Source organism: Pelodiscus sinensis, chromosome 6 (assembly GCF_052426305.1).
Source record: "Pelodiscus sinensis isolate ZL-2025 chromosome 6, ASM5242630v1, whole genome shotgun sequence".
In the NCBI taxonomy this organism is placed as follows: domain Eukaryota; kingdom Metazoa; phylum Chordata; order Testudines; family Trionychidae; genus Pelodiscus; species Pelodiscus sinensis.
This window is the reverse complement of record NC_143057.1, coordinates 3,708,128-3,729,011: the sequence shown is the minus strand read 5'-3', so window position 1 is coordinate 3,729,011 and position 20,884 is coordinate 3,708,128. Positions and strand designations below refer to the sequence as shown.

The window sequence follows — 20,884 nt, the reverse complement described above, 5'->3', positions numbered from 1 at the left end:
ATGCTAACTGCTTCTCTACTGTTTAATCAATAAACACAGCCTATTGCCTCGTCCCCTGAAAAAGATCCCCTGTGCTGCTTACAAGCATAACAGAGCGTGTGCATCCTTTTTGGGTGACATTTCTTTGCTTCCGCTGCAGGTTCTTTGGTTCTTGTGTCCTCTTCTCCATTTTCTCCTGGAGTTTCTAGAAAGAGAGAGGGGAAGCGAGTTAGGGGTGGCCGCGTAGACAGCACCATGGCAAGGTCCGTTCATTCAGAGCAAGTGGAGAAGCTTCTCTCCCTTCCTGGAAATTACCCGAAGCGCTGGTAGTGGGCACTGATCCGTAGCAGAGAGCAGCACAGCTTGCAGCAGAAGGCGGGTCCCGGTGGATGCTGAGGACGCTGGCTTTCACTTGGCCGAGAGCGTGAGTGAGGAGGGCACAGGAGAACTACGAGGACAAACCCTGAACCCTGTCAAGAGGCTGCTTCCTACAACTAACTTCCAAGTGGCAGTGTTCTCTTGGGAAAGGGAGGGAAAGACCCCACAGCCTAGTTAGAGGGAGCTCACTTTACAGCTTGGCATGAACAGAGCCAAGGCAGAGGGGAGAAAAAGAAAGCGGACCTGAGCCCTGATTACAGGGCGGTCACCCTTCCTTTAGTACAATAGTCATCCTTTCATCAAGGTAGGGAAGGGGGGCAAATGGGAAAACATCTGGAAATGAAGAGTTAAGGGAGGGATCCTGCTGAGTCCGCCCTTTCCATGAAATCCTCCATCCCTCAGCAACAGCCTTCCCCGCTTACCTTCCTGCCCCACCAAGAACTTCCCAGAAAAGACACCCCTGACATGGGACACAGTCCCGTTAGTAGGGTTAGGTGCACCCACGTGCCGGATCTCAATACCTCCAAGACGGACCTACACCGCCTGAGCCTCACCTCCTTTCAGAAAGGCAGCCACGTCAGTCCCTGCTCACCCAGCCCTCGCAATGGGCTCACTCTACCACCAGAAAGACCAAAGGCTGCAATCCGGACACAAGCAACGGAGCTGTCCAAATCTCTACACTTAACACCACTCGGTCCAACAGTGTCTTTCTGGTGCACAAAACAACCGAGAGACAAAGTGGAGGTTGGTCGGGCAGTGTAAGTTGGGCAGGGCGAGAGGAATTGAGGATGGATTCCAGGGCAGAGGGGCTCTGAAAGGACCTACTCACCTCACCTCTTCATTTCCAGACATAGCGCCATTTGCAGGGTGGGCCGATTCCTTGGCTTTTTTGAGAAAAGGGCTGAATTTTACACGGCCTCCACCATCCCCTTACAGCCGCCCCTTCGCCACACCGTGTTCCGTGGGACCCGGACAGGTCACTCAGAAGACAGCCCTTCAAATCTCAAAAAAGCCAAGGAAAAAAGGTGCTGGGGGGAATTTACTCTGGCTAATAGAAAGAGACTCTCAAGTCTTCTTAAAACGGGGAGCGGCCGCAGACACAAGAGGCCTGCCCCAGTTGAAGCGTGAGAGGGATAAGACTTTCCTCCCCGGTTAGCGGGGAGCCATTTTGCCAGGTGTGTGGCTAAAAAAGGCATGTGGCATGAGACCCAAACCCTTCTTACAGGGTGGTCCCGAAGCCAGGGGCATTACAATGGGTCAGAGGGAAAAGCCCTGCAAAGGAGACACCTGCACTGGTTCCCTCAGTAGAGGGTCGTCTCTAAGGCCAGCAAGAGCCACAGGCCCAGACAGGTTAGAAACGGGGAGGACCTGCACCCCTCTTAAAGGGAGAGGTCAGCGGAGCAGGACATTTTAAAGCCTAAGTCCTAAAGAGCTCAAAGCCACAGAGGCCCCAACCTTTCTTAATGGGGGCTCCTTCACCCTGAAGCAATAAGGGGGGCTCCTCGAGTTGGAGCGTGAGAGGGAGAAGACCTTACGCCCTTGTTCCAGGGCAGTCATTTTGCCCTGCCGAAGGAGACCACAACCCTCTTTACAGGGTGCTCCCGAAGCCAGGGGCATTACGGTGGGCCGGAGCGAAAAGCGCTCCAAGGGGAGACCTGCACTGGCTCCCTCAGAAGAGGGTGGGCTCTTTGGCCAGCAAGTCTCAGTGGCCCAGACCAGAGAAAAGGGAGGACCTGCACCCTTCTTACAGGGAGAGGTCAACCTTCCAGGGCATTTAAAATCCCACCTCCTAAAGGGCTCAGAGCCACAGAAACCTCAACCCTTCTTAAAGGAGGTGCTGGGGGTGGCTCAGCCTCACCTCCTGAAGGGGCCCATAAGGTATTTTGCCTGGCCAGGACTGGACCTTGATCCCTGCTTACAGGGAGGTCCTTTTACTAGGCACCTCAAGGGGAAATAAACCTGTGCAGAGAAGAGTCCACCCCGAACCCTTCTTCCGGGGGAACACAGCTGTAGCAAAAATGCATACTTTAATATTGGTTCTAAGTTGATAAGTATGATGATGCAGAATGATTTGACATATTGACTTGCTTCTAAGTTCTGTACCTTCTATTTCTCTCTGTGTCTCTCACGATTAGATTATGTTTTCTGTAAGGCCTTGCTCCCTGTTAGTATTGCAAATTAAGCTGTACCCCTTGTAACTCTTGAGCTTGTCTGAAAGTCTACACAATTGTGTGGTGTGAGTGGAGGGGGGGGGCGGTGTGTGTGAGTGAAAGCCATCCCGGATGCCCAGGTCATCGAGTGCAAACTTTGCAGATAACAAGGAAACGTGCATCGTGTCTTGAGGCTAAATTGAAGAGCAGCACCGACGAACCCTGGAGACAGGCAGAGACCCCCCCCAAGAGTGAGACACAACGATGGGAAGCCTGACATTCCCCATCCCAGGATAACTCCCCAAAACACGGCTTAACACCTTCTAAGGGTGGATAATGGCAGCATGACGCTGCAATATCCATAGAGCCCCAGTGAGAACTTACCTGTATAAGAAGGGAAGCTCTTGCCATGGGACTCTGGATTCACTCCCGCAAGCCGAGCCTCAGACGAACCCGACTCCTCACTCAGTCAGCCTGGACAGTAAGACTGACTTGAGCCGCCATGGACTGGTAACTAGTCACCATCTGCAGGACACACGTGTGTGAGTGTGTGTGTGTCTGTGTGTGTGTGTGTGTATTTATAAAGCATATGCTAACTGCTTCTCTACTGTTTAATCAATAAACACAGCCTATTGCCTCGTCCCCTGAAAAAGATCCCCTGTGCTGCTTACAAGCATAACAGAGCGTGTGCATCCTTTTTGGGTGACATTTCTTTGCTTCCGCTGCAGGTTCTTTGGTTCTTGTGTCCTCTTCTCCATTTTCTCCTGGAGTTTCTAGAAAGAGAGAGGGGAAGCGAGTTAGGGGTGGCCGCGTAGACAGCACCATGGCAAGGTCCGTTCATTCAGAGCAAGTGGAGAAGCTTCTCTCCCTTCCTGGAAATTACCCGAAGCGCTGGTAGTGGGCACCGATCCGTAGCAGAGAGCAGCACAGCTTGCAGCAGAAGGCGGGTCCCGGTGGATGCTGAGGACGCTGGCTTTCACTTGGCCGAGAGCGTGAGTGAGGAGGGCACAGGAGAACTACGAGGACAAACCCTGAACCCTGTCAAGAGGCTGCTTCCTACAACTAACTTCCAAGTGGCAGTGTTCTCTTGGGAAAGGGAGGGAAAGACCCCACAGCCTAGTTAGAGGGAGCTCACTTTACAGCTTGGCATGAACAGAGCCAAGGCAGAGGGGAGAAAAAGAAAGCGGACCTGAGCCCTGATTACAGGGCGGTCACCCTTCCTTTAGTACAATAGTCATCCTTTCATCAAGGTAGGGAAGGGGGGCAAATGGGAAAACATCTGGAAATGAAGAGTTAAGGGAGGGATCCTGCTGAGTCCGCCCTTTCCATGAAATCCTCCATCCCTCAGCAACAGCCTTCCCCGCTTACCTTCCTGCCCCACCAAGAACTTCCCAGAAAAGACACCCCTGACATGGGACACAGTCCCGTTAGTAGGGTTAGGTGCACCCACGTGCCGGATCTCAATACCTCCAAGACGGACCTACACCGCCTGAGCCTCACCTCCTTTCAGAAAGGCAGCCACGTCAGTCCCTGCTCACCCAGCCCTCGCAATGGGCTCACTCTACCACCAGAAAGACCAAAGGCTGCAATCCGGACACAAGCAACGGAGCTGTCCAAATCTCTACACTTAACACCACTCGGTCCAACAGTGTCTTTCTGGTGCACAAAACAACCGAGAGACAAAGTGGAGGTTGGTCGGGCAGTGTAAGTTGGGCAGGGCGAGAGGAATTGAGGATGGATTCCAGGGCAGAGGGGCTCTGAAAGGACCTACCCACCTCACCTCTTCATTTCCAGACATAGCGCCATTTGCAGGGTGGGCCGATTCCTTGGCTTTTTTGAGAAAAGGGCTGAATTTTACACGGCCTCCACCATCCCCTTACAGCCGCCCCTTCGCCACACCGTGTTCCGTGGGACCCGGACAGGTCACTCAGAAGATAGCCCTTCAAATCTCAAAAAAGCCAAGGAAAAAAGGTGCTGGGGGGAATTTACTCTGGCTAATAGAAAGAGACTCTCAAGTCTTCTTAAAACGGGGAGCGGCCGCAGACACAAGAGGCCTGCCCCAGTTGAAGCGTGAGAGGGATAAGACTTTCCTCCCCGGTTAGCGGGGAGCCATTTTGCCAGGTGTGTGGCTAAAAAAGGCATGTGGCATGAGACCCAAACCCTTCTTACAGGGTGGTCCCGAAGCCAGGGGCATTACAATGGGTCAGAGGGAAAAGCCCTGCAAAGGAGACACCTGCACTGGTTCCCTCAGTAGAGGGTCGTCTCTAAGGCCAGCAAGAGCCACAGGCCCAGACAGGTTAGAAACGGGGAGGACCTGCACCCCTCTTAAAGGGAGAGGTCAGCGGAGCAGGACATTTTAAAGCCTAAGTCCTAAAGAGCTCAAAGCCACAGAGGCCCCAACCCTTCTTAATGGGGGCTCCTTCACCCTGAAGCAATAAGGGGGGCTCCTCGAGTTGGAGCGTGAGAGGGAGAAGACCTTACCCCCTTGTTCCAGGGCAGTCATTTTGCCCTGCCGAAGGAGACCACAACCCTCTTTACAGGGTGCTCCCGAAGCCAGGGGCATTACGGTGGGCCGGAGCGAAAAGCGCTCCAAGGGGAGACCTGCACTGGCTCCCTCAGTAGAGGGTGGGCTCTTTGGCCAGCAAGTCTCAGTGGCCCAGACCAGAGAAAAGGGAGGACCTGCACCCTTCTTACAGGGAGAGGTCAACCTTCCAGGGCATTTAAAATCCCACCTCCTAAAGGGCTCAGAGCCACAGAAACCTCAACCCTTCTTAAAGGGGATGGTGGGGGTGGCTCAGCCTCACCTCCTGAAGGGGCCCATAAGGCATTTTGCCTGGCCAGGACTGGACCTTGATCCCTGCTTACAGGGAGGTCCTTTTACTAGGCACCTCAAGGGGAAATAAACCTGTGCAGAGAAGAGTCCACCCCGAACCCTTCTTCCGGGGGAACACAGCTGTAGCAAAAATGCATACTTTAATATTGGTTCTAAGTTGATAAGTATGATGATGCAGAATGATTTGACATATTGACTTGCTTCTAAGTTCTGTACCTTCTATTTCTCTCTGTGTCTCTCACGATTAGATTATGTTTTCTGTAAGGCCTTGCTCCCTGTTAGTATTGCAAATTAAGCTGTACCCCTTGTAACTCTTGAGCTTGTCTGAAAGTCTACACAATTGTGTGGTGTGAGTGGAGGGGGGGGGCGGTGTGTGTGAGTGAAAGCCATCCCGGATGCCCAGGTCATCGAGTGCAAACTTTGCAGATAACAAGGAAACGTGCATCGTGTCTTGAGGCTAAATTGAAGAGCAGCACCGACGAACCCTGGAGACAGGCAGAGACCCCCCCCCAAGAGTGAGACACAACGATGGGAAGCCTGACATTCCCCATCCCAGGATAACTCCCCAAAACACGGCTTAACACCTTCTAAGGGTGGATAATGGCAGCATGACGCTGCAATATCCATAGAGCCCCAGTGAGAACTTACCTGTATAAGAAGGGAAGCTCTTGCCATGGGACTCTGGATTCACTCCCGCAAGCCGAGCCTCAGACGAACCCGACTCCTCACTCAGTCAGCCTGGACAGTAAGACTGACTTGAGCCGCCATGGACTGGTAACTAGTCACCATCTGCAGGACACACGTGTGTGAGTGTGTGTGTGTGTCTGTGTGTGTATTTATAAAGCATATGCTAACTGCTTCTCTACTGTTTAATCAATAAACACAGCCTATTGCCTCGTCCCCTGAAAAAGATCCCCTGTGCTGCTTACAAGCATAACAGAGCGTGTGCATCCTTTTTGGGTGACATTTCTTTGCTTCCGCTGCAGGTTCTTTGGTTCTTGTGTCCTCTTCTCCATTTTCTCCTGGAGTTTCTAGAAAGAGAGAGGGGAAGCGAGTTAGGGGTGGCCGCGTAGACAGCACCATGGCAAGGTCCGTTCATTCAGAGCAAGTGGAGAAGCTTCTCTCCCTTCCTGGAAATTACCCGAAGCGCTGGTAGTGGGCACCGATCCGTAGCAGAGAGCAGCACAGCTTGCAGCAGAAGGCGGGTCCCGGTGGATGCTGAGGACGCTGGCTTTCACTTGGCCGAGAGCGTGAGTGAGGAGGGCACAGGAGAACTACGAGGACAAACCCTGAACCCTGTCAAGAGGCTGCTTCCTACAACTAACTTCCAAGTGGCAGTGTTCTCTTGGGAAAGGGAGGGAAAGACCCCACAGCCTAGTTAGAGGGAGCTCACTTTACAGCTTGGCATGAACAGAGCCAAGGCAGAGGGGAGAAAAAGAAAGCGGACCTGAGCCCTGATTACAGGGCGGTCACCCTTCCTTTAGTACAATAGTCATCCTTTCATCAAGGTAGGGAAGGGGGGCAAATGGGAAAACATCTGGAAATGAAGAGTTAAGGGAGGGATCCTGCTGAGTCCGCCCTTTCCATGAAATCCTCCATCCCTCAGCAACAGCCTTCCCCGCTTACCTTCCTGCCCCACCAAGAACTTCCCAGAAAAGACACCCCTGACATGGGACACAGTCCCGTTAGTAGGGTTAGGTGCACCCACGTGCCGGATCTCAATACCTCCAAGACGGACCTACACCGCCTGAGCCTCACCTCCTTTCAGAAAGGCAGCCACGTCAGTCCCTGCTCACCCAGCCCTCGCAATGGGCTCACTCTACCACCAGAAAGACCAAAGGCTGCAATCCGGACACAAGCAACGGAGCTGTCCAAATCTCTACACTTAACACCACTCGGTCCAACAGTGTCTTTCTGGTGCACAAAACAACCGAGAGACAAAGTGGAGGTTGGTCGGGCAGTGTAAGTTGGGCAGGGCGAGAGGAATTGAGGATGGATTCCAGGGCAGAGGGGCTCTGAAAGGACCTACCCACCTCACCTCTTCATTTCCAGACATAGCGCCATTTGCAGGGTGGGCCGATTCCTTGGCTTTTTTGAGAAAAGGGCTGAATTTTACACGGCCTCCACCATCCCCTTACAGCCGCCCCTTCGCCACACCGTGTTCCGTGGGACCCGGACAGGTCACCCAGAAGACAGCCCTTCAAATCTCAAAAAAGCCAAGGAAAAAAGGTGCTGGGGGGAATTTACTCTGGCTAATAGAAAGAGACTCTCAAGTCTTCTTAAAACGGGGAGCGGCCGCAGACACAAGAGGCCTGCCCCAGTTGAAGCGTGAGAGGGATAAGACTTTCCTCCCCGGTTAGCGGGGAGCCATTTTGCCAGGTGTGTGGCTAAAAAAGGCATGTGGCATGAGACCCAAACCCTTCTTACAGGGTGGTCCCGAAGCCAGGGGCATTACAATGGGTCAGAGGGAAAAGCCCTGCAAAGGAGACACCTGCACTGGTTCCCTCAGTAGAGGGTCGTCTCTAAGGCCAGCAAGAGCCACAGGCCCAGACAGGTTAGAAACGGGGAGGACCTGCACCCCTCTTAAAGGGAGAGGTCAGCGGAGCAGGACATTTTAAAGCCTAAGTCCTAAAGAGCTCAAAGCCACAGAGGCCCCAACCCTTCTTAATGGGGGCTCCTTCACCCTGAAGCAATAAGGGGGGCTCCTCGAGTTGGAGCGTGAGAGGGAGAAGACCTTACCCCCTTGTTCCAGGGCAGTCATTTTGCCCTGCCGAAGGAGACCACAACCCTCTTTACAGGGTGCTCCCGAAGCCAGGGGCATTACGGTGGGCCGGAGCGAAAAGCGCTCCAAGGGGAGACCTGCACTGGCTCCCTCAGTAGAGGGTGGGCTCTTTGGCCAGCAAGTCTCAGTGGCCCAGACCAGAGAAAAGGGAGGACCTGCACCCTTCTTACAGGGAGAGGTCAACCTTCCAGGGCATTTAAAATCCCACCTCCTAAAGGGCTCAGAGCCACAGAAACCTCAACCCTTCTTAAAGGGGATGGTGGGGGTGGCTCAGCCTCACCTCCTGAAGGGGCCCATAAGGCATTTTGCCTGGCCAGGACTGGACCTTGATCCCTGCTTACAGGGAGGTCCTTTTACTAGGCACCTCAAGGGGAAATAAACCTGTGCAGAGAAGAGTCCACCCCGAACCCTTCTTCCGGGGGAACACAGCTGTAGCAAAAATGCATACTTTAATATTGGTTCTAAGTTGATAAGTATGATGATGCAGAATGATTTGACATATTGACTTGTTTCTAAGTTCTGTACCTTCTATTTATCTCTGTGTCTCTCACGATTAGATTATGTTTTCTGTAAGGCCTTGCTCCCTGTTAGTATTGCAAATTAAGCTGTACCCCTTGTAACTCTTGAGCTTGTCTGAAAGTCTACACAATTGTGTGGTGTGAGTGGAGGGGGGGGGGCGGTGTGTGTGAGTGAAAGCCATCCCGGATGCCCAGGTCATCGAGTGCAAACTTTGCAGATAACAAGGAAACGTGCATCGTGTCTTGAGGCTAAATTGAAGAGCAGCACCGACGAACCCTGGAGACAGGCAGAGACCCCCCCAAGAGTGAGACACAACGATGGGAAGCCTGACATTCCCCATCCCAGGATAACTCCCCAAAACACGGCTTAACACCTTCTAAGGGTGGATAATGGCAGCATGACGCTGCAATATCCATAGAGCCCCAGTGAGAACTTACCTGTATAAGAAGGGAAGCTCTTGCCATGGGACTCTGGATTCACTCCCGCAAGCCGAGCCTCAGACGAACCCGACTCCTCACTCAGTCAGCCTGGACAGTAAGACTGACTTGAGCCGCCATGGACTGGTAACTAGTCACCATCTGCAGGACACACGTGTGTGAGTGTGTGTGTGTGTCTGTGTGTGTGTGTGTATTTATAAAGCATATGCTAACTGCTTCTCTACTGTTTAATCAATAAACACAGCCTATTGCCTCGTCCCCTGAAAAAGATCCCCTGTGCTGCTTACAAGCATAACAGAGCGTGTGCATCCTTTTTGGGTGACATTTCTTTGCTTCCGCTGCAGGTTCTTTGGTTCTTGTGTCCTCTTCTCCATTTTCTCCTGGAGTTTCTAGAAAGAGAGAGGGGAAGCGAGTTAGGGGTGGCCGCGTAGACAGCACCATGGCAAGGTCCGTTCATTCAGAGCAAGTGGAGAAGCTTCTCTCCCTTCCTGGAAATTACCCGAAGCGCTGGTAGTGGGCACCGATCCGTAGCAGAGAGCAGCACAGCTTGCAGCAGAAGGCGGGTCCCGGTGGATGCTGAGGACGCTGGCTTTCACTTGGCCGAGAGCGTGAGTGAGGAGGGCACAGGAGAACTACGAGGACAAACCCTGAACCCTGTCAAGAGGCTGCTTCCTACAACTAACTTCCAAGTGGCAGTGTTCTCTTGGGAAAGGGAGGGAAAGACCCCACAGCCTAGTTAGAGGGAGCTCACTTTACAGCTTGGCATGAACAGAGCCAAGGCAGAGGGGAGAAAAAGAAAGCGGACCTGAGCCCTGATTACAGGGCGGTCACCCTTCCTTTAGTACAATAGTCATCCTTTCATCAAGGTAGGGAAGGGGGGCAAATGGGAAAACATCTGGAAATGAAGAGTTAAGGGAGGGATCCTGCTGAGTCCGCCCTTTCCATGAAATCCTCCATCCCTCAGCAACAGCCTTCCCCGCTTACCTTCCTGCCCCACCAAGAACTTCCCAGAAAAGACACCCCTGACATGGGACACAGTCCCGTTAGTAGGGTTAGGTGCACCCACGTGCCGGATCTCAATACCTCCAAGACGGACCTACACCGCCTGAGCCTCACCTCCTTTCAGAAAGGCAGCCACGTCAGTCCCTGCTCACCCAGCCCTCGCAATGGGCTCACTCTACCACCAGAAAGACCAAAGGCTGCAATCCGGACACAAGCAACGGAGCTGTCCAAATCTCTACACTTAACACCACTCGGTCCAACAGTGTCTTTCTGGTGCACAAAACAACCGAGAGACAAAGTGGAGGTTGGTCGGGCAGTGTAAGTTGGGCAGGGCGAGAGGAATTGAGGATGGATTCCAGGGCAGAGGGGCTCTGAAAGGACCTACCCACCTCACCTCTTCATTTCCAGACATAGCGCCATTTGCAGGGTGGGCCGATTCCTTGGCTTTTTTGAGAAAAGGGCTGAATTTTACACGGCCTCCACCATCCCCTTACAGCCGCCCCTTCGCCACACCGTGTTCCGTGGGACCCGGACAGGTCACTCAGAAGATAGCCCTTCAAATCTCAAAAAAGCCAAGGAAAAAAGGTGCTGGGGGGAATTTACTCTGGCTAATAGAAAGAGACTCTCAAGTCTTCTTAAAACGGGGAGCGGCCGCAGACACAAGAGGCCTGCCCCAGTTGAAGCGTGAGAGGGATAAGACTTTCCTCCCCGGTTAGCGGGGAGCCATTTTGCCAGGTGTGTGGCTAAAAAAGGCATGTGGCATGAGACCCAAACCCTTCTTACAGGGTGGTCCCGAAGCCAGGGGCATTACAATGGGTCAGAGGGAAAAGCCCTGCAAAGGAGACACCTGCACTGGTTCCCTCAGTAGAGGGTCGTCTCTAAGGCCAGCAAGAGCCACAGGCCCAGACAGGTTAGAAACGGGGAGGACCTGCACCCCTCTTAAAGGGAGAGGTCAGCGGAGCAGGACATTTTAAAGCCTAAGTCCTAAAGAGCTCAAAGCCACAGAGGCCCCAACCCTTCTTAATGGGGGCTCCTTCACCCTGAAGCAATAAGGGGGGCTCCTCGAGTTGGAGCGTGAGAGGGAGAAGACCTTACCCCCTTGTTCCAGGGCAGTCATTTTGCCCTGCCGAAGGAGACCACAACCCTCTTTACAGGGTGCTCCCGAAGCCAGGGGCATTACGGTGGGCCGGAGCGAAAAGCGCTCCAAGGGGAGACCTGCACTGGCTCCCTCAGTAGAGGGTGGGCTCTTTGGCCAGCAAGTCTCAGTGGCCCAGACCAGAGAAAAGGGAGGACCTGCACCCTTCTTACAGGGAGAGGTCAACCTTCCAGGGCATTTAAAATCCCACCTCCTAAAGGGCTCAGAGCCACAGAAACCTCAACCCTTCTTAAAGGGGATGGTGGGGGTGGCTCAGCCTCACCTCCTGAAGGGGCCCATAAGGCATTTTGCCTGGCCAGGACTGGACCTTGATCCCTGCTTACAGGGAGGTCCTTTTACTAGGCACCTCAAGGGGAAATAAACCTGTGCAGAGAAGAGTCCACCCCGAACCCTTCTTCCGGGGGAACACAGCTGTAGCAAAAATGCATACTTTAATATTGGTTCTAAGTTGATAAGTATGATGATGCAGAATGATTTGACATATTGACTTGCTTCTAAGTTCTGTACCTTCTATTTCTCTCTGTGTCTCTCACGATTAGATTATGTTTTCTGTAAGGCCTTGCTCCCTGTTAGTATTGCAAATTAAGCTGTACCCCTTGTAACTCTTGAGCTTGTCTGAAAGTCTACACAATTGTGTGGTGTGAGTGGAGGGGGGGGGCGGTGTGTGTGAGTGAAAGCCATCCCGGATGCCCAGGTCATCGAGTGCAAACTTTGCAGATAACAAGGAAACGTGCATCGTGTCTTGAGGCTAAATTGAAGAGCAGCACCGACGAACCCTGGAGACAGGCAGAGACCCCCCCCCAAGAGTGAGACACAACGATGGGAAGCCTGACATTCCCCATCCCAGGATAAATCCCCAAAACACGGCTTAACACCTTCTAAGGGTGGATAATGGCAGCATGACGCTGCAATATCCATAGAGCCCCAGTGAGAACTTACCTGTATAAGAAGGGAAGCTCTTGCCATGGGACTCTGGATTCACTCCCGCAAGCCGAGCCTCAGACGAACCCGACTCCTCACTCAGTCAGCCTGGACAGTAAGACTGACTTGAGCCGCCATGGACTGGTAACTAGTCACCATCTGCAGGACACACGTGTGTGAGTGTGTGTGTGTGTGTGTGTGTGTGTGTGTGTATTTATAAAGCATATGCTAACTGCTTCTCTACTGTTTAATCAATAAACACAGCCTATTGCCTCGTCCCCTGAAAAAGATCCCCTGTGCTGCTTACAAGCATAACAGAGCGTGTGCATCCTTTTTGGGTGACATTTCTTTGCTTCCGCTGCAGGTTCTTTGGTTCTTGTGTCCTCTTCTCCATTTTCTCCTGGAGTTTCTAGAAAGAGAGAGGGGAAGCGAGTTAGGGGTGGCCGCGTAGACAGCACCATGGCAAGGTCCGTTCATTCAGAGCAAGTGGAGAAGCTTCTCTCCCTTCCTGGAAATTACCCGAAGCGCTGGTAGTGGGCACCGATCCGTAGCAGAGAGCAGCACAGCTTGCAGCAGAAGGCGGGTCCCGGTGGATGCTGAGGACGCTGGCTTTCACTTGGCCGAGAGCGTGAGTGAGGAGGGCACAGGAGAACTACGAGGACAAACCCTGAACCCTGTCAAGAGGCTGCTTCCTACAACTAACTTCCAAGTGGCAGTGTTCTCTTGGGAAAGGGAGGGAAAGACCCCACAGCCTAGTTAGAGGGAGCTCACTTTACAGCTTGGCATGAACAGAGCCAAGGCAGAGGGGAGAAAAAGAAAGCGGACCTGAGCCCTGATTACAGGGCGGTCACCCTTCCTTTAGTACAATAGTCATCCTTTCATCAAGGTAGGGAAGGGGGGCAAATGGGAAAACATCTGGAAATGAAGAGTTAAGGGAGGGATCCTGCTGAGTCCGCCCTTTCCATGAAATCCTCCATCCCTCAGCAACAGCCTTCCCCGCTTACCTTCCTGCCCCACCAAGAACTTCCCAGAAAAGACACCCCTGACATGGGACACAGTCCCGTTAGTAGGGTTAGGTGCACCCACGTGCCGGATCTCAATACCTCCAAGACGGACCTACACCGCCTGAGCTTCACCTCCTTTCAGAAAGGCAGCCACGTCAGTCCCTGCTCACACAGCCCTCGCAATGGGCTCACTCTACCACCAGAAAGACCAAAGGCTGCAATCCGGACACAAGCAACGGAGCTGTCCAAATCTCTACACTTAACACCACTCGGTCCAACAGCGTCTTTCTGGTGCACAAAACAACCGAGAGACAAAGTGGAGGTTGGTCGGGCAGTGTAAGTTGGGCAGGGCGAGAGGAATTGAGGATGGATTCCAGGGCAGAGGGACTCTGAAAGGACCTACCCACCTCACCTCTTCATTTCCAGACATAGCGCCATTTGCAGGGTGGGCCGATTCCTTGGCTTTTTTGAGAAAAGGGCTGAATTTTACACGGCCTCCACCATCCCCTTACAGCCGCCCCTTCGCCACACCGTGTTCCGTGGCACCCGGACAGGTCACCCAGAAGACAGCCCTTCAAATCTCAAAAAAGCCAAGGAGAAAAGGTGCTGGGGGGAATTTACTCTGGCTAATAGAAAGAGACTCTCAAGTCTTCTTAAAACGGGGAGCGGCCGCAGACACAAGAGGCCTGCCCCAGTTGAAGCGTGAGAGGGATAAGACTTTCCTCCCCGGTTAGCGGGGAGCCATTTTGCCAGGTGTGTGGCTAAAAAAGGCATGTGGCATGAGACCCAAACCCTTCTTACAGGGTGGTCCCGAAGCCAGGGGCATTACAATGGGTCAGAGGGAAAAGCCCTGCAAAGGAGACACCTGCACTGGTTCCCTCAGTAGAGGGTCGTCTCTAAGGCCAGCAAGAGCCACAGGCCCAGACAGGTTAGAAACGGGGAGGACCTGCACCCCTCTTAAAGGGAGAGGTCAGCGGAGCAGGACATTTTAAAGCCTAAGTCCTAAAGAGCTCAAAGCCACAGAGGCCCCAACCCTTCTTAATGGGGGCTCCTTCACCCTGAAGCAATAAGGGGGGCTCCTCGAGTTGGAGCGTGAGAGGGAGAAGACCTTACCCCCTTGTTCCAGGGCAGTCATTTTGCCCTGCCGAAGGAGACCACAACCCTCTTTACAGGGTGCTCCCGAAGCCAGGGGCATTACGGTGGGCCGGAGCGAAAAGCGCTCCAAGGGGAGACCTGCACTGGCTCCCTCAGTAGAGGGTGGGCTCTTTGGCCAGCAAGTCTCAGTGGCCCAGACCAGAGAAAAGGGAGGACCTGCACCCTTCTTACAGGGAGAGGTCAACCTTCCAGGGCATTTAAAATCCCACCTCCTAAAGGGCTCAGAGCCACAGAAACCTCAACCCTTCTTAAAGGGGATGGTGGGGGTGGCTCAGCCTCACCTCCTGAAGGGGCCCATAAGGCATTTTGCCTGGCCAGGACTGGACCTTGATCCCTGCTTACAGGGAGGTCCTTTTACTAGGCACCTCAAGGGGAAATAAACCTGTGCAGAGAAGAGTCCACCCCGAACCCTTCTTCCGGGGGAACACAGCTGTAGCAAAAATGCATACTTTAATATTGGTTCTAAGTTGATAAGTATGATGATGCAGAATGATTTGACATATTGACTTGCTTCTAAGTTCTGTACCTTCTATTTCTCTCTGTGTCTCTCACGATTAGATTATGTTTTCTGTAAGGCCTTGCTCCCTGTTAGTATTGCAAATTAAGCTGTACCCCTTGTAACTCTTGAGCTTGTCTGAAAGTCTACACAATTGTGTGGTGTGAGTGGAGGGGGGGGGGGGCGGTGTGTGTGAGTGAAAGCCATCCCGGATGCCCAGGTCATCGAGTGCAAACTTTGCAGATAACAAGGAAACGTGCATCGTGTCTTGAGGCTAAATTGAAGAGCAGCACCGACGAACCCTGGAGACAGGCAGAGACCCCCCCAAGAGTGAGACACAACGATGGGAAGCCTGACATTCCCCATCCCAGGATAACTCCCCAAAACACGGCTTAACACCTTCTAAGGGTGGATAATGGCAGCATGACGCTGCAATATCCATAGAGCCCCAGTGAGAACTTACCTGTATAAGAAGGGAAGCTCTTGCCATGGGACTCTGGATTCACTCCCGCAAGCCGAGCCTCAGACGAACCCGACTCCTCACTCAGTCAGCCTGGACAGTAAGACTGACTTGAGCCGCCATGGACTGGTAACTAGTCACCATCTGCAGGACACACGTGTGTGAGTGTGTGTGTGTGTGTGTGTGTGTGTGTGTGTGTGTGTGTGTGTGTGTATTTATAAAGCATATGCTAACTGCTTCTCTACTGTTTAATCAATAAACACAGCCTATTGCCTCGTCCCCTGAAAAAGATCCCCTGTGCTGCTTACAAGCATAACAGAGCGTGTGCATCCTTTTTGGGTGACATTTCTTTGCTTCCGCTGCAGGTTCTTTGGTTCTTGTGTCCTCTTCTCCATTTTCTCCTGGAGTTTCTAGAAAGAGAGAGGGGAAGCGAGTTAGGGGTGGCCGCGTAGACAGCACCATGGCAAGGTCCGTTCATTCAGAGCAAGTGGAGAAGCTTCTCTCCCTTCCTGGAAATTACCCGAAGCGCTGGTAGTGGGCACCGATCCGTAGCAGAGAGCAGCACAGCTTGCAGCAGAAGGCGGGTCCCGGTGGATGCTGAGGACGCTGGCTTTCACTTGGCCGAGAGCGTGAGTGAGGAGGGCACAGGAGAACTACGAGGACAAACCCTGAACCCTGTCAAGAGGCTGCTTCCTACAACTAACTTCCAAGTGGCAGTGTTCTCTTGGGAAAGGGAGGGAAATACCCCACAGCCTAGTTAGAGGGAGCTCACTTTACAGCTTGGCATGAACAGAGCCAAGGCAGAGGGGAGAAAAAGAAAGCGGACCTGAGCCCTGATTACAGGGCGGTCACCCTTCCTTTAGTACAATAGTCATCCTTTCATCAAGGTAGGGAAGGGGGGCAAATGGGAAAACATCTGGAAATGAAGAGTTAAGGGAGGGATCCTGCTGAGTCCGCCCTTTCCATGAAATCCTCCATTCCTCAGCAACAGCCTTCCCCGCTTACCTTCCTGCCCCACCAAGAACTTCCCAGAAAAGACACCCCTGACATGGGACACAGTCCCGTTAGTAGGGTTAGGTGCACCCACGTGCCGGATCTCAATACCTCCAAGACGGACCTACACCGCCTGAGCCTCACCTCCTTTCAGAAAGGCAGCCACGTCAGTCCCTGCTCACCCAGCCCTCGCAATGGGCTCACTCTACCACCAGAAAGACCAAAGGCTGCAATCCGGACACAAGCAACGGAGCTGTCCAAATCTCTACACTTAACACCACTCGGTCCAACAGTGTCTTTCTGGTGCACAAAACAACCGAGAGACAAAGTGGAGGTTGGTCGGGCAGTGTAAGTTGGGCAGGGCGAGAGGAATTGAGGATGGATTCCAGGGCAGAGGGGCTCTGAAAGGACCAACCCACCTCACCTCTTCATTTCCAGACATAGCGCCCTTTGCAGGGTGGGCCGCTTCCTTGGCTTTTTTGAGAAAAGGGCTGAATTTTACACGGCCTCCACCATCCCCTTACAGCCGCCCCTTCGCCACACCGTGTTCTGTGGCACCCGGACAGGTCACCCAGAAGACAGCCCTTCAAATCTCAAAAAAGCCAAGGAGAAAAGGTGCTGGGGGGAATTTACTCTGGCTAATAGAAAGAGACTCTCAAGTCTTCTTAAAACGGGGAGCGGCCGCAGACACAAGAGGCCTGCCCCAGTTGAAGCGTGAGAGGGATAAGACTTTCCTCCCCGGTTAGCGGGGAGCCATTTTGCCAGGTGTGTGGCTAAAAAAGGCATGTGGCATGAGACCCAAACCCTTCTTACAGGGTGGTCCCGAAGCCAGGGGCATTACAATTGGTCAGAGGGAAAAGCCCTGCAAAGGAGACACCTGCACTGGTTCCCTCAGTAGAGGGTCGTCTCTAAGGCCAGCAAGAGCCACAGGCCCAGACAGGTTAGAAACGGGGAGGACCTGCACCCCTCTTAAAGGGAGAGGTCAGCGGAGCAGGACATTTTAAAGCCTAAGTCCTAAAGAGCTCAAAGCCACAGAGGCCCCACCCTTCTTAATGGGGGCTCCTTCACCCTGAAGCAATAAGGGGGGATCCTCGAGTTGGAGCGTGAGAGGGAGAAGACCTTACCCCCTTGTTCCAGGGCAGTCATTTTGCCCTGCCGAAGGAGACCACAACCCTCTTTACAGGGTGCTCCCGAAGCCAGGGGCATTACGGTGGGCCGGAGCGAAAAGCGCTCCAAGGGGAGACCTGCACTGGCTCCCTCAGTAGAGGGTGGGCTCTTTGGCCAGCAAGTCTCAGTGGCCCAGACCAGAGAAAAGGGAGGACCTGCACCCTTCTTACAGGGAGAGGTCAACCTTCCAGGGCATTTAAAATCCCACCTCCTAAAGGGCTCAGAGCCACAGAAACCTCAACCCTTCTTAAAGGGGATGGTGGGGGTGGCTCAGCCTCACCTCCTGAAGGGGCCCATAAGGCATTTTGCCTGGCCAGGACTGGACCTTGATCCCTGCTTACAGGGAGGTCCTTTTACTAGGCACCTCAAGGGGAAATAAACCTGTGCAGAGAAGAGTCCACCCCGAACCCTTCTTCCGGGGGAACACAGCTGTAGCAAAAATGCATACTTTACTATTGGTTCTAAGTTGATAAGTATGATGATGCAGAATGATTTGACATATTGACTTGCTTCTAAGTTCTGTACCTTCTATTTCTCTCTGTGTCTCTCACGATTAGATTATGTTTTCTGTAAGGCCTTGCTCCCTGTTAGTATTGCAAATCAAGCTGTACCCCTTGTAACTCTCAAAGTCTATACAATTGATCTTGTTTGGCAGTCCTTGCCTGGCCAGGACTGGACCTTGATCCCTGCTTACAGGGAGGTCTTTTTACTGTACTAGTTTAGAGAAGTGTCTGTCCCTCATCTTCGCTCTGGGAGAGTGCAGTGTGCTTTGTCTTCACTTTTGCTGTAGTTGATTTGGTGGTTGTGTTTTCTCCATAGTGTTTTTGAATTCAGAGAGATTAAGTGAGAGAGATGAAGCAAGTTCAATATAACTCAGTAGAATTTATGATTGCTATGTACTTTGATAGTAAGGGGACAAGGTATCTCCGTTTCAGATCCCCCCTCCTCCCCAGGGTTCAGCACATCTTTGTGAAGAGTGTTGGCTTGTCTAGAAGAGAACTCAGCACCTTCTTCCCATTCATCAGAGGACCTGAGGTGTGGTTTTTAATATATTTTGCCCAATGAATTCAAATCTGTGCACCTATCTCCCATCTAGGAGCATTTTCCCATCCTTTCAGACTGTTTTTGGCACTCCCTGCCTAGTTATTTCTAGGAGACACTTTCCTAGGCGTGTGAAGGGTTGTAGAGCAGGGGGCAGCGCTGCCCCGCTCGCTTTACCCCTGGCTCCTCAGGGAAACTGCCCCAGCGTCACTTACTGGGCGGGGTGATGCTGAGGCAAAGTCGCCCACTGAAATCCCCCTGGAGTCCCCCAGGCGCTGGGGAAGGAGGGGGGTTGGGGCTGGTCGCAGACTACCTCCCCCGCCAGGTGCCGAGCGGGGATTCTCGGCCCTGCCCGACGGGCCACGTGCGGCGCGAGCTTCCCCCGCCCTGCCCGGAGCAGCCTCGGGGCACTAGGACCCGCCCGGGCCCTGCGCCAGCCCGTCTGCGGCTCCTGCTGCGCCGCCTCCCGCCTGAGCCGCGGGACACGGGGCTGGGGCTCGGCAGCGCCGCCCGGGGATTCTCCTCAGCGCTGCGCGCCCCGCCCCGCCCCCGGCAGCGTTTTCCCGCCCTCGGCCCCGCCCGCGCGAGGCCCCCCGGCCCCTCCCGCCTCGTCCGCGCGACACCCCCCCCCCCACCGCGGCCCCTCCCGCGCGTCATCCCCTCTCCCCGGCCCCTCCCGCGCGTCATCCCCTCTCCCCGGCCCCTCCCGCCTCGTCCGCGCGCCTCCCCCCCCCCCCCCCCACGGCCCCTCGCGCCTCGTCCGCGCGAGCGCCCTGTGGATTTTCCCGCCCAGTCTCCCCGGATTTTCCCGCCCAGGCACCCCCTGGCCCCTCACACCCGCCCCCCTCCCCCCAGTGCCAAGCACCCCCTGGCCCCTCACACCCAATGCTTCCCTCCCTGCCACTCTGCATTTTTTTAAAGGGATGCAATAGCAGTAGCCACCCCTCCTGCTGCCCCTCTGCACTTTTAAAGGGACACCGCAGCAGCACCCCCCTTGTGCTGAGGCAGACAGGCTGCCACTGCTGCTGCTCACCTTTTAAAAGTGCAGAGTGGCAGCATCGTGGCTTTCCTGAGACCCGCGGGGGACCAGAGAATGAGCAGGTGTCTTTGCAAGCCGGCTCCTCTCTGTCCTGTTAAGTGTGGGTGGAGAGGGAGTGATGGAGAAGTCAATATTGCTACCAGATAAACTTCTGCTACTTGACTGCACCTTCACATCCCTAGTCTTGCCCCATTACAGGATTTCTGTGTGTGTTACCGTGAGTTCCCATCGGGAGCTGCTGTTGCTACATTACAGAATTGCTATGCACATTAATTCCAGTCATCACCGAGTAGGGAGGTTGGATATCCTTGAATTGAATACTTGTGTAATGGTGCCAAACATCCTATTGGTTCATAGTTAGTCAGTATGTCTCAGGGGCAGCTCCATCAGGCAATGTGCTCCCAGCCCCACTCTCCTGCCACGGAGATAGGGAAGAAGTTATCTCACCAAGATCTGAGGCTTGGGGGGAGCTGACTTAAAATCCAGCTCTCCATGGGCATGGGCTCTTGCCTGCCTCCCACTCCCCTTCCCCTTTTTGCTGGCTCTGTATTAGAAGGAGCAAGGACGGGGAGTGCCAGTAGTCTATATGCTAACATCTCTATCGCCGCCCGTCACTGTTGCTCCATTACAGAAATTCTAAGTGTTTTACCGACAGTGGGTACACCTTTAAAGGGCACAAAAAATGTAAGAACATAAGAATGGCCATACTGGGTTAGACCGATAGTCCATCTAGGACAGCATCTTGTCTGCTCATAGTGGCTTGCCCCCCAGGGAGTGAACAGAACAGGGAATCATCAAGCGATCCCTCTCCTGTCATCCATTGCCAGCATTCAACAAACAGAAACTAAGGACACCATTCCTACTCATCCTGGCTAATAGCCATTGGTGGACCTAACCTCCATTAATTTATCTAGCTCTTTTTTTAACCCTGTTAAAGTCCTACTGGTCTTCACAGTGTCCTCTAGGAAGGGGTTCCACAGGTTGACTGTGAGCTGCATGAAAAAAAAACTTCCTTTGGTTTGTTTTAAAGCTGCTACCCATAAACTTGATTTCATTTTTATGTGTTGGGAACAAGAACATAATTTTTCCTTATTCACTTTTTCCACACCAGTCATGATTTTATAGATCTCTATCCTATACCCCCTTAGTCTCCTCTTTTCTCAGATGAAACATCCCAGTCTTTTTCATCTCTCTGCACCTGGCAGCCATTCCAAACCCTTCATCCAACCCCTCATCCTTTCTGAACCTTTTCCAATGCCAAGAGATCTTTTTTTAGATGAGGCAACCACATTTGTATGCATTATTCAAGATGTGAGCATATCGTGGATTAATAGAGAGGCAATAAGATGTTCCCTGTCGTATTCTCCATCCC

At 53.1% G+C, this 20,884-nt stretch overlaps 1 long non-coding RNA gene across 6 annotated transcripts; it reads right to left on the bottom strand.

Annotated features, from left to right (window-relative positions):
- Nucleotides 1-25: 25 nt before the first annotated feature.
- Nucleotides 26-16,022, bottom strand: LOC149524109 (uncharacterized). 6 transcript variants are annotated; one of them, XR_016349822.1, is made up of 16 exons: nt 15,793-16,022; nt 15,581-15,682; nt 15,276-15,416; nt 12,677-15,114; nt 12,465-12,566; nt 12,176-12,316; nt 9,578-12,012; nt 9,366-9,467; nt 9,079-9,219; nt 6,482-8,917; nt 6,270-6,371; nt 5,989-6,129; nt 3,391-5,825; nt 3,179-3,280; nt 2,892-3,032; nt 26-184 (listed from the first exon to the last, which is right to left on the bottom strand). It is a non-coding gene; the product is annotated as an uncharacterized LOC149524109 (long non-coding RNA). The 6 variants fall into 6 exon arrangements; XR_016349821.1 differs by lacking the exon at nt 26-184 and adding an exon at nt 1,313-2,729; XR_016349825.1 differs by lacking the exons at nt 26-184; nt 3,391-5,825 and adding an exon at nt 1,313-2,729.
- Between the last annotated feature and the right edge of the window lie 4,862 nt (nt 16,023-20,884).